Below are 17673 nucleotides of genomic sequence, written 5' to 3' on the forward strand. Positions count from 1 at the left end.
TCAAGAAATTGTTATTTCAACTAAAAACATAGCGCACGTACGTAACTATTATAATACTTTTTTTAATAATTCATTTCAACCAAAATTCATTTTAGTCCGAACCCATTTTAATACTAACTAGGATATAGGACCCCGCGCTTCGCTGCGGAGCCATAAACCAAACAACAAAAATTACATACGTAAAAATGTTAAACCATGAACTTCTTGTGAGTCGATGCGAAATCAACATATATCGGCTTACGACATCGAAACTAAAAAAAAATAAACCTGTCAATGTCAAAATACGACATATTATCATGTGGAATAAAAAATGAGTATGTTACAGTTGCGAACCAACGCAAATTCGGTTAGTATCGACGATATCACCACAAATGGGTAAACATGAATTAGTAAGCCAAAAAAAATCATATTTTAAAGGTGTGGTCTCAAACTTCTAAACGCGGATATAAAAACATGTGACGATGAGATAATTTTAAATCGTGAAAAGTTTCGGCCATTTTAAAGACCAACCATAAGAAATACGAAAGCAAAGTTTAAGAAAATTTTTAACCAATAAATAAAACATGTAAATCTGACATTTGTCCAAATTTAAGGTTTAGAAATATAGTTTGTTAAATATTATAAATAGTTGAAATAAAAAGCAAAATATAGGGGGGTACAGATCTATACTATATTTTTAATAGTTAAAACATATATAATTACAAATAATAAAGTAAAAAAGTTAAGTAATAAAAATTTAAAACACAACACATGTAGAAAGTAGTGAGCTTAATAAAAGAAAAAGTAAATGAATCGTAAATTAAATAGTAATTGTGTGAGGGGAAAAGAATCCACCTTTTAATATATATATAATAATTTATAAAATCAAACTAATATTTTTTTTAAGTAAGAATGACCTTTTGCTTCCAATGCAACATTGATGCTTTGAGTAAAGACACAAACGTAATCGGGTCAATGGGCTCTGTAGGCATTTCCACAATCACACCTCCATGTTCATCATCTTTACCCATTAATATGCTATCTACTGTTTGCACCAGTTTATCTGGTGATGGAGAAGAAGAACTCACAGAAGCTGGCATGGATCGTACACTCAAACGCATCCCATATGTGCGGTTGTATCCGTCTGGAAACAAATTAAAAGAATCATAAAAGAATCCAAATTAAAGTGTAACAAGCAAAGTAAAAAAGTTGACCTTTTCCATGGAACAAGTTTGGCCGGAGACGTAAGAAGGAACGTCGACTAGGGGCCGTGGTGAAACATGGAGCTGGTGATGGACTGGAGATAATCATTCTACTTCTCGCTATGTTTTAATATAATCTGGGTGTTCTTGCAGAGAGAGTGAAGAACATGTGTATGTATGTATACATGGGCGAAGCTTATATAGAGACCCGAGACTGAAGGTGTTGGAAATTAATAAGGAGTTATGAAATCTAGTTAAACGCATTGTTGTCAAAATTCATGATTACACGGCTTCTACTACTAATGTGTGTGATCCATAGCCACCAAGTGCATGTACAATCTTTTACGTGGAACATGTAGTAAGATCTCTTGGAGTTTCCATAGCCACCAAGTAAAAGGTTTTTAAGGATTTTGTTTCTTTATCAAGATACAGGCTTTAGATTTGGTATGTGATATTATTATTATTATTATTATTATTATTATTATTATTATATGTTTGCTTATTTCTCTAGTGTTTTGTATTTATTTTATAATTTGTTAGATTTTTAAAAATTTCTAATGGGTATTGCATGATCAGTGGCGAAGCTTGGGCGAGTTCGTCGGGGGGGACTCAAAATGTATTATAAAAATCATAAACTAGGGGGACCGGGGTTATTTTATGTAATTTTCATTCGTTATGATTAATCAGAGAATTATTAGTTTCTTCTTATAATTCTTGTGCTCCTGGGAGATTTCGATAGTTTCAAATAGTACTATGACAATTAATAGTTAAAGATTACTAACTTTAGAAATAAAAATTTTAGTTATAGCTAGTGAAACTTCATCATTAAACATGTTTCAAGACTTTTGCTTTTAACATTCTTCTTATGGCTTGTTTTTCGCATTCATCATGTTCCAATAGACTTTGTATACTTTAAACAAACTCTTACCAAGGATTATTAATATCTGTTGAAATTTTTGATGTTTAGATGTTAATTCAATTTTGCTTTGAATTTTGTCAACTCCGTGTGTTAATTTGAATTGATGCTTCTTTAAAATTCTTTAATGGGGTTAGACGTCTTGTTATCTACATATGAAATAGTGATCTAATTAATTGATAATAAATGATCGTGAATATCTTGGAATCGATCAGGTTTACAAATGGTTAATCTAATTCACATGCATGCAAAAGACTTTTGGTGTTAGTTAACATATAGGGCCGGCTCTAAGAAATCAAAAAAATAATTGGGCTGAAGACGGAATTTTTTTTGCTCTTAAGTAAAAGGAGTATTTTGTTGGGTTTAAACAATTTAATTTTTGCATAGGCTTACTTGTTTAAAATTTGGGTTGTGTAAAAAACGTTTTTATAAAAATAGGATTAAGCATGCCTCAGAAAAACTAGAACTCATAACCTTTGGGTTGGAAATAATACACATTTGCCACTAGACCAAGTAATTAGTTAATTTAGTTTAAACACTAAATATACATATTATTTTAATAAAAATACATATAATTTAAAAAATAAAAATTCGGACCTAACGGAGTGTCGGACCTGTGGTCGTTGACTAGCCAGCCACACCTTATGGCCTTATGGCCGGCCCTTTTAACGTATACCGAGCATCATATCTATCCAATTATATATATAGATTAATATGCATTTGTCGGTGTCACAACTTTTGTGGAAATAGACAGTTTGTGCATTTATGTATTTAGTTTCACCCTTTAATCAACTTTGTGGGTGTAGTTGGTTGGTTGAAGTTTGTCTTGCTAACCTCTTTGGGTTTGCTTGGCCTGGGCTCGACTGTCTGGGCTGTTCAAATCTTTCTCTTTTTTGGTGTTTAATTGTTTTAGTGTATCTATCTATTGTTTTAAAGGTATTTGAATTTAGGATTTCTTTTAAAGATACTATACTAATTTGAGCTAACTAAGTTTTATATTTAGTTTCAATATCATAACGGATCTAAACGATGCCAACTAAATACGCTACGCATCGTCGTCGCAACACCCGTGTTTTCTTATTTAGTTTTGCTACCGTAACGAACTTAGCCAATAACGAAATTAAAAGGTTTTTTATTATTATACTAGCTTGAGCTAACTAAGTTTTTATATTTAGTTTTGATATTGTAACGAATCAAAGCGATGCCAACTAAATATGCAACGCATCGTCGTCGCAACACCCGTGTTTTTCTTATTTAGTTTTGGTATCGTAACGAACCTAGCCAATAACGAAATTATTTTTTATGTTTACTTCCGGTACGATGACCGAATGTGTGTCGACTCAGCGCTGCAACGCCCGCGTATTGTTTTTGTTTTTTTAAATATTTTTATTTGAATTTAAAATTTCTTTTAAAAGTTTTTTTTAAGTATACTACTTTAAGCAAATTAAGTTTTATATTTAGTTTCGATATCTAAGCGATGCCAACTACATACGCAACGCATCGACGCCGTAACACCTGTGTTTTTCTTATTTAGTTTTGGTAACGTACGAATCTAGCCAATAACAAAATTATTTTTTTTATGTTTACTTCTGGTACGATGACTGAATGTCTGTCGACTTAGCGCTGCAATGCCCGCGTATTGTATTTGTTTTTTAAAATATTTTTATTTGAATTTAGGATTTCTTTTAAAGGTTTTTTTAAGTATACTAATTTGAGCAGGTCTTTTTTAAGTATACTAATTTGAGCAAACTAACTTTTATATTTAGTTTCGATATCGTAACAAATCTAAGAGATGCCAACTAAATATGCAACGCATCGTCGCCGCAACACCCGTGCTTTTCTTATTTAGTTTTGCTACCGTAACGAACCTAGCCAATAACGAAATTATTTTTTTATGTTTACTTCTGGTACGATGACCGAATGCGTGTCGACTCAACGCTGCAACGCCCGCGTATTGTTTTTTTTTTTTAAATATTTTTTCGAAATTATCTTTCGTGTTTAGTTCCAGTATTATGGCAAACCTGTTGATACTAACTGAATTTCCCCCACCATTTTGCCAATTGAATAAGCGTGGTTTTACATATATTATTTTTTGTATGATGAGCTATACGCTCTCATCATAAGTTATACACTTGCTGACACTATTTTAGACGTTCACAACATTTTTTTTATTTAGTGTTGATGTCGAGACGAACTTTACTGATACCAGCCGAATTTGGTCAAGCCGTTGCCGCAACGCGGCGGGTTTTAAACCTAGTTTATATGATTGGCAAGACTAGCAACGTTAGAACTCTGAGTTGGTTTCTCATTAGTTAGACATTAGATAAGGGTTTTATGTAACGGAATGGCGATTCAAAATTGATAGTTGGTTGAGTGTAATTATTGTGTTATAATTAATCTTAGAGAACTCTCTCACGTAATTATAGAGAATCTATTGTGAATGTTCTTAAGTCATTTTGTTAGTTTTTACTCATAGATTTTGTGTCTTTTTAGTGTGTAGTAAGATGGAGGGTGGGCAGATGTGAGTATGAATATGGAAAATACGTACGAGTATCAACGTATTATTATTATATAATAATATTATGTACTAATATATTATTATTATTATTAGTACGTAATAATAATATGTACTAATATATTATTATTATTATTATCAACGTATTATTAGTATTGCTATTATTATTATGATTATTATATATTACGTACTAATATTGAAGAGGTAGGTCCCAGCAGAGGCGGTTAGGACCCGCAAGACTTCCTTAAAAAGGAGACGTCTGCGCAGTTGAACACGCAAGACTCATTAAACGGACGTCTGCGCAGTTGAACCCGCAGACTTCACCATAGGGACGTCTGCGCCGCGACCTACCAAACCTGCAGGACCCACCACGCTCAGAGTTGTGACGACCTCACATGCGGTACGCAAGCTGGTCCCGCAGGAAATGCCTCCCTATGGTTTCCAAGTATCCCCTGTTCCCGCAGGTGCGGATACCCGCCATTAGGGACTGGCCACCCGCGCAGCATGGCTACACGCATAAGGCTCAGACTCGTAATAATTCAGTAGTCACCTGAAGAAGAAATGAGCAAAGCCGGGAACATTCCCGCATAAAGGCGGGAGGGGGAAAACTCCCGCCTAAATGAGCCAGTCCGTATAATAATGGAGGATCTTTTGTGTGATACCTGACGAGGTATGGACAAAAGATCTGACCAACGATACGACAGCTCACTGACAGCAGCATGGCAACACGCCACAGCACTGTGACCATTAGCCGCCGCCTGCTCACCAACTCCTGCCATACCACGTGCCTAGCCTGTAGTTGGTGGAAAAGGAAAAGTGAACAGCACGCCTGGTCACTGTCAGCCGCTACCTATCCACCAATTACCAGCAGAGCACGTGCGTAGGCCACAGTTGGCAGAGTAATAGGCCGGCTAAACCTCCTTGGAAACCCACCTCCGGCTATAAAAGACATCAAATGGTAATATCATTTCATCATCTAATATCTTATATAATTTACCTAATAACTGCTCTAGTATTATTAATATACTTTTATATTCAAAGAGTAATATAGACTGATTCTCACGCCGGAGGGTGGTCACAAGGAGGAACCCCCCCCCCCCTTTCTTAGTGACGAGCTCACGGTGTCTGTTTTGCTGGTTATCGGAAGAACCATCTTGCCGGAATTAACCCCTCGTGGGAAACGTCTATCTAACCCTCAGGTTACTCGTAATCTGTCGGGGTTCGACAGGTGTTTCTTGAGCTCACGGTGTTTCTTGAAGCTGCGATTTTTATTCGTGGGTGGGGTTCACGCATCAGCCTGCTTGACGCTCACATCGCCACAACGCTGATCGGAGAAAGTATTGTGATTTTCACAAAGTCAAAGGCCACAACACTGAAGAATGCTTAGACGTAAAGGACTTGGTCGAAGCATTTGTTAAGGATGGGACACTCGCGCACCTTGTGGCGAAGTGAGCGTCAAGCAGGTTGATGCGTGAACCCCACCTGGGGAAACGCACGAATAAAAATCGCAGCTTCAACAGAGACTACATACTGCGTAAACAACGAGATCCCGAACAAGATACATGTCGGCTCGATGGTGCTCCCATCCAAGCCACGCCTAATGGGAGCTCAATTACACAGTTTATGTAGATCAATTCCAAATTTGTAAAGAAAAGGCCTAGAGCCACTTCTAATGGAAACGATTCTCCTTCAAATTGAAGCTGATGATTTTATATTTGTATTTTATGAACTTTGCACATGAAGATGCCGGTATTCGCCGCATCAAGTGAAGAATCGTTGCGTGGGGAAGGCGGCAAAACCCGCACAAACCCAAAAGCATCAAACCTTCACGCAGGTGAGTTAAAGGGGAAAGGTTCAGCCATCCCACTATGTGAAAGTGTCGGTATATCCGCATGAATCCTGGTAGAGGAAGCTGAACACTAACCTATTAACAACCACGCGTTGAATGGTCGATTCGAACACTAATGCCGGTAGTCATCGCATCAAGAAGTCATTGCGTGGGGAAGGCGGCAAAACCCGCACAAACCCAAAAAACGACAGAACCTTCACGCAGGTCAGTTAAAGGGGAAAGGTTCAGCCATCCCACTATGTGAAAGTGCCGGTATATCCGCATGAACCCTGGTAGAGGAAGCTGAACACTAACCTATTAACAACCACGCGTTGAACGGTCGATTCGAACACTAATGCCGGTATTCACCGCATCAAGTGAAGAATCGTTGCGTGGGGAAGGCGGCAAAACCCGCATAAACCCAGAATGACAAGACCTTCATGCAGGACAGTTAAAGGGGAAGAGTTCAGCCATCCCACTATGTGAAAGTGCCGGTATACCCGCATGAATCCTGGTAGCGGAAGCTGAACACTAACTCATTAACAACCGCGCGTTGAACGGTTAAAAGTCATTCTGAAAGGATAAGGAAAAACCTATGCGCATGTCAGACATAGGTAAAGTTTAGCCATCCTACCAAGTGCAAGTGCCGGCCCTATCCGCACACTCACAAAGGGGGAAGCAAAACCTCAACCTACTGTCAACCACATTCAAGGTTAACTTATTCTAAACACTTAGGAAATCGCTAATTTAAACTAAGTATGCAAGTCATATAAGGTTTATAAAGCAATGAACCCAAAGGAAATAACAGTCTTATCCACAAAAAGATTTGTATTTCACAAAGATATATTACAAAGAATGGCAGGGTAACTACCCGCCTACAAAACAAAATCTAGTCTATCCTAGCAGCGGGAAGGGATCTTCAGAATCAAGCTTCAGGACCACTTCCACTTGGACCCGCTCCATCAGTGGAGCGTGGCGGTTCAAGGAAAGCCTTGAGGATAGCAAGTCCATCATCAGCAGCAGCGACTTCCTTCACCTTCTCCACCACCGGATGCGGGAAGGCGGCATATTGGTTCACCGCTTGGTCATATGCAGCTTCGGTGTCCGCATCGAACAAAGGGAAGTTGGAAGGCGGGACGCCTTTCTCAACGAACCCTAGACCAAGCAGGAAGCCGGCCTTTTCCCCATCCTCATGAGAAGCGTTGAGGGCTGCGCTCATGGCATCATCGTAAGTAGTCTCTGAGAAGACCCGATGCACAACCTACAAAGAAAATACAAGTGTCAAACACCTTTTCTATGAACAAAGGAAAGCGTGAAGACGTAAAGCTAAACATACCTGAGACAACGCTTCTCGAAGAAGCCACTCCTTGGCAACCAGAGCTTCTTGGAGGGCGGCTTGAGCTTGGGTGCAGGCGCGTTCGGCTTCGCTTTTGTTAAGGTTGGCAAGTAGCACTTCTTTTGCGGCAGCCTCTTCGACGCCCTTAAGCTTCCGCTCGGTATGGTCAAGCACGCCCCTCTGGTCCAGGATCTCCTGGAGCTTCTTGGCATCTTCCATCGCCAAGGCATCATGAGCACGTTGGAGAGCCTCTAATTTGGCCTTGAGCTCCTCGTTCTCCACGCGTAAAGGCTCAGCAACGGCTTCAGCCTTGGTGGCCCTCTCGGTTGCGTTCCTCGCAGTCTCCTTAGCCAGCCGAAGCTGTTCGTTAACAGCTTGGGCAGCCTTGGAGCGGGCCTCGAGTCGCGCTTGAACCTCAACCTCGAGGGCCTTGAAGGCCTTCTCCTTCTCCGCAGCAGCTGCGGCCAACTGTTGGTTCTCCTCCCGAAGAGCCCGCGCTTGAGATACTTCCTTGGCGCGAGCTGCTTTCAACTTGTCGTTTTCACGACAAAGCAGCTCGACGCGTGGCTGCATCCGGGCCTGGAGAACCCGAAGCTCATTGGTTAGCCTACCCTCCTGGTAGCTAGCCATGGCTTCCCCCAACGCACCATGGGGAGCAGCGTGGCGAGCCCATTCCACGCACTCCACAGGGGTACGAAGGGTTGTTCCTCGGCGGATGTTCCATCGCGGAACATACACTTCATTGGAATCCGACACTGCAAAAGAAACAAAGCAGTTAGGAAAAGATGAAGAAAAAATATAAAGGCTAAAAGAACCCTACGCACCTGTAGGGTCGATCACAGGCCGATAGCCACCGAACCCATCGCCTGAACCTAAGGGAAATCCATCCAAAAGGTCGGGCAGATGGGAAGGTGACAAAGATTGGCGAGAAGCCCTGCGCGTACCTGATGGGCCGGCCGTCGTTGCCGGTGGCGGAGGCATAGTAGCGGCCGCCGTGGTCGCCGCCGCGGTCGCCGCCGCAGAATCTGCAGCAATCGTAACCGCCGGCTCGGTGAAAGATGCTGTAAAAATCGCACTTACCACCGGCGGTGACGTCATCTCGGCTGGAACAGTCGGCTCAAAGGAGTGAGCAACTGATCCAGCGGAAGCAGGCGCAGCCGCCTGGGTCGTCGCCTCAGGTAGGCTGACCGAGCCTACCGTCATCGGCGGAGAGGTACTCCTCTGCGCTCCACCCTGGAATGCGTCAACATCCACGCCTGCACAAGAAGATAAGTGTTTCAATAAATTTAGAAAGTGAAATCTACGAAGATAAGAAGGATGTTTGTACTTACGGGTTCTCTTGAGCTTGAACGTACGGACGGGCGGGGACGAACCCGATGGAGCCGGTCTCTTGATGCCGGTCACCGTCGTCGTCATTGGTTCTCCGGAGGTAACAGTCGTAACCTCCGGAGCAGTGGTCTTCTCACCACCGGGGTTCCCCGCCACCTCTTCATTATCTGACTCGGTGTCAGATAGGACCACTGGATCGGCTGTGGGGGCCGCCTTCTCCTTCCCTTTCCCGCCGGCAGCCCTCTTCTTCCGCACCAGCGGAGGACCATCTGCGGATTCCTCAGAAGAAGACAGGATGTCAGGAATTCCAGCAGCGGGTACAGCATTGAGGGGTGGAGGAGAGAATAACGCCTTACCTGGCCGCCGATGGCTCAGGATCTCGTGGCCCAGCGGATAGACCTCCACAAACCGATCCGCTGTTTGTTCTAAGATGGGCAACTCGTGCTCGTCTAGAGCACGAGTACCCACCCGCACGGGACCGTCAGCTTCCCGCGGGTACAGGAGCGACTCCAAATCGTTCCTCTCTGAAAGAAAAGAAACAGTTAGAAGACAAACTCATATCGGCAAGAAAGACAAGACATACCATAAGGAATAGAATTCAAACCGTATTCGAGAAGGATGGGAAACCGAGACGCCTCCTTCCATACCCGGCTCATCCCCAGCATCACCATCCCGGACTCCGGAAACCGGTAAACCGGAGACTGGACCCGAGATATCTTCGCGAACCATTCCGCCTCCTGGTAGTTGGAAGCGTGAAGGCTCGGAAGCGCTTGCCCCTTCTTAAACTTCATGGCAATGGGGATGGCGCGGGCAGAAATGTAGAAGAACTCCCGCTTCCACGATCGGAGACTGCGCTCGGTCGCGCAAATCTTCAAACCCTTGATCCGGGTTGTCAGGGTGTACCACCCCTGGATGCACCTCCAAGTATAGAAGGTCATCAGGCGGTCCACATAGGGCTCAATGCCCAGAATTCGGCACACCCACTCGAAGTGCCGAATCTTGGCAATCGCCATCGGATGCACCTCGGTCAGGTGCACACCGTGCCTCTCCAGGACACGGTACACAAACTTTGTCAATGGGAACCTAAGATTCCCATAAACAAAGAATGCAGCATATACCCCGATCTTGCCACTGGGGGCATCGTACACAGTCTGCTGAGGTTCAGGAAACTCAGGCTCAAGAGACTCAAGCATGAATTTCCTGACAACATACTGGTACAGATCGATAGGTAGAGCACACTGGCACTCGCCAGCAGTACTCCTATCGTCGGCTACAGCTTCAGCATCATGAGAAGACATATTGCAGAGGAAGAAGAAACGATTTCGGAGGAATGCTCAATTAAATAAGAGAGTATTCACCAGAAATCGCCTTAGAGATGAAGAGAAGAAGTGAAGATGTGAATTACAAAGGACCCTCTCCCCCTTTATATAGGGATCGCAATTAATGCGATGAATTTAATGCGGAGGAGAGAGAAATTGAAGGTGCAATGAAACCGTGACATGTGGCACCAGGCAAGCTGGCAACAGCTGTTGAAAGGACGAGTGAATTTAATTTAGCGGCCACGCGCCAGAAAAATCGCGCCCACGCGCCGTAAAAAGCGTCTGGAATGACCATATAATGTCACGTCGCCATAACTTCCAGCACGTCCTGACACAGTCAGAAGAAACCGTCGCACGACGACTGTTCTTATCCTTTCACCAACTTTTCAAATTTCAAATATTCAAAAAGATTCGAAAAGTAAGCGGGAAAAACCCCTTACCCCGGCTATCCAGTTGACCGTAAGTCGGCTGCGGGTACAGTGTTAAGGCAAAACCCTTCACATACCTAGCACCCGCAGGGAACAGAAGCCAAGAATACCCAACTATGAAGTCGGGTGCGGGTACAGTGTAAAGGCAAAACCCTTCACAAACCTAGCACCCGCAGGGAACGGAAACCGGAAAAACCCAACTATGAAGTCGGGTGCGGGTACAGTGTTAAGGCAAAACCCTTCACATACCTAGCACCCGCAGGGAACGGAAACCGGAAAAACCCAATTATAAAGCCGGGTGCGGGTACAGTGTTAAGGCAAAACCCTTCACATACCTAGCACCCGCAGGGAAGTGAAGCCGAGAAAATCTTGGCATTCCACCCAACTACAAAACGGGCACAGGTACAGTGTTAAGGCAAAACCCTCCACATACCTAACACCCGTAAAAAGTCATACCTCGGCACCCAATTGTAAGTCGGGCGCGGGTACAGTGTTAAGGCAAAACCCTTCACATACCTAGCACCCGCAGGGGATTAAACGCCAGGAACACCTCGGCAACCACAAGTCAGGTGCGGGTACAGTGTTAAGGCAAAACCCTTCACGCACCTAGCCCTGCAGGGATTTAACGCCAGGGATACCTTGGGAGTAAAGTAACTAATAAGACGAAGTGCGGGTACAGCGTCAAGGCAAAACCCTTCGCATACCGAGCACTCCATGGGAATTGAAACCAAGAAGGATCTTCTGGGCCATGCTTGCAGAAACGGGATTAACATCCCCGCATAGCGGGAACGTCAAGAACTAGATTGATTGAAACTTCAGGATGGAATTGGTGGTTATAACATGATTGATCACTATGTTCAAAACCACCAAGACCTCATGGAGAATCTACACAAAAGGTTCTAAACGCTCCTGACTTGCGGGGAGGTTACAGACCTATCCGCATCATCCCAGAGATCAAGCAGAACATTGGGAAATTCTGCGTGACATTGGGAAACCCGTGGGTAAGACTTCCCGCGGAAAACCCATAAAACTAAACCCTTTTCAAAAACCCCTTGCTTAAGTCCAAAAGTTCACCTCACTTTATTAAACATTCATGAGAAGAACATTGGACTGGGGGGACTTGAAGAGGTAGGTCCCAGCAGAGGCGGTTAGGACCCGCAAGACTTCCTTAAAAAGGAGACGTCTGCGCAGTTGAACACGCAAGACTCATTAAACGGACGTCTGCGCAGTTGAACCCGCAGACTTCACCATAGGGACGTCTGCGCCGCGACCTACCAAACCTGCAGGACCCACCACGCTCAGAGTTGTGACGACCTCACATGCGGTACGCAAGCTGGTCCCGCAGGAAATGCCTCCCTATGGTTTCCAAGTATCCCCTGTTCCCGCAGGTGCGGATACCCGCCATTAGGGACTGGCCACCCGCGCAGCATGGCTACACGCATAAGGCTCAGACTCGTAATAATTCAGTAGTCACCTGAAGAAGGAATGAGCAAAGCCGGGAACATTCCCGCATAAAGGCGGGAGGGGGAAAACTCCCGCCTAAATGAGCCAGTCCGTATAATAATGGAGGATCTTTTGTGTGATACCTGACGAGGTATGGACAAAAGATCTGACCAACGATACGACAGCTCACTGACAGCAGCATGGCAACACGCCACAGCACTGTGACCATTAGCCGCCGCCTGCTCACCAACTCCTGCCATACCACGTGCCTAGCCTGTAGTTGGTGGAAAAGGAAAAGTGAACAGCACGCCTGGTCACTGTCAGCCGCTACCTATCCACCAATTACCAGCAGAGCACGTGCGTAGGCCACAGTTGGCAGAGTAATAGGCCGGCTAAACCTCCTTGGAAACCCACCTCCGGCTATAAAAGACATCAAATGGTAATATCATTTCATCATCTAATATCTTATATAATTTACCTGATAACTGCTCTAGTATTATTAATATACTTTTATATTCAAAGAGTAATATAGACTGATTCTCACGCCGGAGGGTGGTCACAAGGAGGAACCCCCCCCCCCTTTCTTAGTGACGAGCTCACGGTGTCTGTTTTGCAGGTTATCGGAAGAACCATCTTGCCGGAATTAACCCCTCGTGGGAAACGTCTATCTAACCCTCAGGTTACTCGTAATCTGTCGGGGTTCGACAGGTGTTTCTTCAAATATGTATCAAGAAATTTATAATTAGCATTTGCATGGCCGAAATACGCACGTTATTGAACAAGAACCTGATCCTAGAACATACTCAGATCTACAACTAACAATCCTAGAACATATTAACTATTAAGGTTTTAGTTGTTTACAGACTCTGTTGGATCGATTATGCATTTTCTTTTAAATTATTGTATTTGTTTGTTAATGAAGAAATAATTAAACAAAACAGGAAATCATTTAAACTTGATCAAAGAAGAATATAAATAATATTTATGAGCTTCCCATTTACCGTTCTCTCGTATTTAGTTTCAATTTTGTATATACAAATTGCTATAATTATCCTGATAACAATTACAATATAGTAGATACAGACCAATATTAAGCTGTAATAACTAATAACATCCTTATCTCGATCTTGACCTCTTTAAACTTTCAAGTGTGACTCTTACCGTTGGTAGAAACGTTCTTTAGCATGAACACTTATCGATCGCAATTGCTTTCGAAAGAACCTTCTTCATGGGTAGCAAGTCACTAGCAACAACCTCCTGTCTTTTCATTAGTAGTAACCCTTCCGAGCCATGGATAAATACCTTAGATATAATAGAAAGCAACTGTTAGTGCTTATCTTTTGTATTTATGTTTGTATTATCAGTTCTTTATTGTATCCTAATAGAAATCAACTCATATTCAGGGAGAATCAATGTCACACTAGTTTGAAAGGTTCACTTGGCTGAAAAGTGAGCTAAAGATCGCTGGAAGAACTTATGGAAACAAAGAGATGTTGGAAAAGTTTATAATGTGTGCATTGCCACCGCACTAAAGGATGTATAAGACTCGTCTAAACTAAAGAATCTTTCCTTGATAAAGATGAACTGGGAAGCTGAAAACATGAGAACCTGAGATGATCCAAAATAGTAAGATTCTTAACGAATCTAAATAGGTACATGAATACGTTCCTAGATCTTCAACCAAAGCAGGATCACATGTTCCCGCAATACCTGCACTCGTCACCCCTACTATATATTCTAGTAATCTTGATGCTACCTCTTACAGTCTTACAGCTATTCAAGAAAGGATAATCGTAATGAAGCATTCATTGCTAGAAGCGACGATAGTCATCATGATGATCTAGAAGATCCAGATCTCCAGTATTAATAAGCAATTATCTATTTAAAGGTAAGAAGAGTTTATTTAATTGACTTGAAGAGTATTCTCAAAGGGTAAAATCTAACCCATCTTAGTTTCACATCATTCGTTTTTTTCTCTGATTTCACTCTGTGTCATCCAAAGGAAATGGTTTAACCCATTTAATCAAAAATTAAAATAACAAATCAATTAGTAATTAATACATATTGTTCCTTTTAACCCGTGAAAAACATAATCCATGGACCTTTTTAACACACTTAACAATAGTAAGGAGTGGTTCAATGCATATTTAAAGTGTCATGTCATCTTAACTTATGTTGAGAGTTAGAGTATACCCGGATGGGCCGGGTCCGTCATTCTGCCTAATAAATAAAATGCAATATAAACAACCATAACCAAAGTACATTATAAATATTAAAATAAAATATAAAGTCAAATTAAATAAAAATGTTTACAAATTATAATTGTTCAATACGCGTTTTCATGTATCGAAAACAAATCATAAAATCTTCGACCATTACTATCAGAAAGAACTTATTTTCAATATAAAAAATGCAAGCATTGTTTATATAACTGATACACATACGAGTAGTTTGAATATTTATTTTATAATATGATGATGGAGGAAATCAAAATTATAGGAGTATATTCTTATGGATAAAAATAGGGGGCGACGAGAGGAATTCGATTGGTCAAGTTTATGTAATTGTACATTTAAAAAAATTGAAGTTTGGTGTTGTGCGTTCCTCCGTTTCAAGCTTCTTGCTAGGCATTAGAGTTTTTTAATACTAATAATTTAGCCGTTAAAATTAACAAAATTAAATATGGATCAATGATGACGACCATCAAACAAAATATGGTGATACGTTTATTATTATAAAATATTTGTCTAGACATGTATTTTGTGAGCGCAAATAAATTGACAAGAGTTATCCTCATACCATCTTCTTTTCTATGGATGCCCTAAAATTAAATGGCATGTACTCAAAGCTTAAGAAAACGACATCGTTGTCTCTCTCTAAAATTCAAGTTTTTGTTTTTTCACCGGCGAACGGTGAAATGTTTCCAGAGATTTCGTGACACTGGGTTTGTTCGCCGAAAAAGAATGGATTCGCTCGTTAAATCGTACCTATAAGTTATATATAAAACCGAAAATGGACCGGGTTCGGCCGAACCCGGTGTCATGAACATGGCTCTGCCACTGACCCCATGGCCTAACAATATGCCCAGATCAAAAGTTTGTCTTAATAAAAGCAAAAATTAAATGTTACAAATGTAAACAGTTTGTACATTTTGCTTAGAAAGGCAAGAATCCAAGATAATACTAATTAGGTAACATTTTCTACCAAGCATAATGGTACCATTGAAGAAGCCTATAACACGAGGCAACACCAATCAATTATGCATATATATTCAACTAGCTTTAGAAACCCGTGTATTACACGGGATAAATTTATGTATAAATTAAAATAAATAATTTAATATAAATAAAAAAAATAATTAAGTCTCTTTATATTATGTAAAAATAATTTATTATAAATATAGTCGTTTTATATCATCAAATATATTTGAATTTTAAATCGAAAATGAGTTGTTCTACTATCAGTATACAATAATGAAGCAATGTCACTGAAAGCAACATTTAAAATAATGAGGTTTTTGGATGTGAAGGAGGTAGCTAAAATTTTTCACAAAAACGTTATACATTCCATACCTTGTCATAGACAAAAAAGACAACAGGTTTTTTTTGAATAACTTTCATGTTGTCCTTATACACACACGATTGTTCAACTATCACAATAGTCTTATAATAAATATAAATAATGGAAAATTTGATTTTTAAGATTAAATATTTGTAAAAAAAATTAAAAAAAATTATTATAGTTTTCTTTAATATGAAGATGCCACGAAAATTGAATATTAATGTATTATTTAAACAAAAACTTTTTTAAATATACATTCCAATTTTAAAGAAAATATATTTAGACACGTAATTATTATATTAATAACTTTTTATATTAAGTATATTTAGAATATAATTTATGGCATTAATAATTCAATCAATGGAGATTGACCAATTAATACGGTATGTTGAGTTTATAATCAATACTATATTTAGAACCAAGTTTTTTTTTCTTTTCCATCAATAGAAGGGAAGTGATTTTAGCAGAAATTTGATAGTAAGAGTTAATATCAGAATGCCATGTGTCAGAATTATTTTCTTTTATTAGTATAGGTAGATATCCTTGTCATTTCATATTAGGCAATAAAAATATCTTTAATGAAGTATCATAACTGAACCTATATTTTTTTTCCTTTTTCTTTAAAAAATACTTTTTACATCATTCTTCCCTGAATGTATAAAACGAGTTCGGTCGGTTTCAATTACTTTCGTTATGATACCATTGCTAAAAAACGAAATATATATATATATATAAAAATCGAGGTGGACCAATGGGATGGCGTCGGTTGACTCGGGCACTGGTCAATCCTCGAGCATTTGCTCGTTGATTCCGAGCATTGGGGCTGTGAGTCTACGCGAATTCGATCGGTTTTTATTATGTTTGTTACAACACTGTAACTTAAAAAAAACATATGTCAAGGGGGCAATCGGGACTAAGCGGCACCAAACGTGTTAATTGCTATATAATAATATTAGTTTTAGAGTCCGTGTTACACGCTTGATGATCTAACTAATAAAGTTACAAATAAAACAATACATAATGAATATGAAAAAATGTATTACATATATGTTTGTATCAATACTATGTGTACACAAATTGATTTTATTTGTATCACAAAATATTATTTTTCAAAAAAAGAATGAACTTAATAAAAAAAATGTTAGGGAAAAAACATACCCGAGAACGATCTATCTATTAAAAATTTTATTCTCAATATCATATATGTATAACTGAAAATTTTTTGCTTATGAACCATTTCCGGAGAATACTTTTCATACAATAACAGTTTGAGCTATGCCATGAAAAATATTTTGATAAGTTTGAGGTGTTTCTCGACTTTTCTATAGTGGCAACATAAAAATTAACACGCTAACCCGTTCAATTTTGTGAATGTTTTACTTCACTTGAACATAATTTTGTATAACAGGCTTCACATACAACATTTATATTACTATTCAATGAAAAGTCAATACCGACACAAATGTTTCAAATTTGATAAAGGTTAAAAGTATTATTTGATAGGCCTGGAGTTGGCATGTCGGAAGTGTTTATCATTTTTTCTTAAATTTTAATAGTCATGGGAAAAATACTCAAATTTCCATATCATGAATCTTTTTGTTTACCTTCAATGATGCCCTTGAAAATAAATTCGAAACTCAATCACATATAAAATTCCAACTTTCATTTGTTTTACATTTTCAAGTAAAAACTTTGAACTCGTAAAAAATTTGATGATAAATGTATTTGCATTCTCAAACTTTTAAAATATTCAGATTATCCATTTTTTACTCGTAACAAATTTTGAGCCAAATGTAGTTAATTTGTACAAAACAATC

At 40.0% G+C, this 17673-nt stretch overlaps 1 pseudogene; it reads right to left on the reverse strand.

Moving 5' to 3' along the window:
* LOC143588989 (nudix hydrolase 2-like) overlaps window positions 1–4149 on the reverse strand; it is a 29117-nt pseudogene extending 24968 nt beyond the window's left edge.
* Between the last annotated feature and the right edge of the window lie 13524 nt (window positions 4150–17673).

This window comes from Bidens hawaiensis, unplaced genomic scaffold (assembly GCF_021521415.1).
Source record: "Bidens hawaiensis isolate Kalapana, Puna unplaced genomic scaffold, B.hawaiensis_p1.1 tig00037131_1, whole genome shotgun sequence".
In the NCBI taxonomy this organism is placed as follows: Eukaryota; Viridiplantae; Streptophyta; class Magnoliopsida; order Asterales; family Asteraceae; genus Bidens; species Bidens hawaiensis.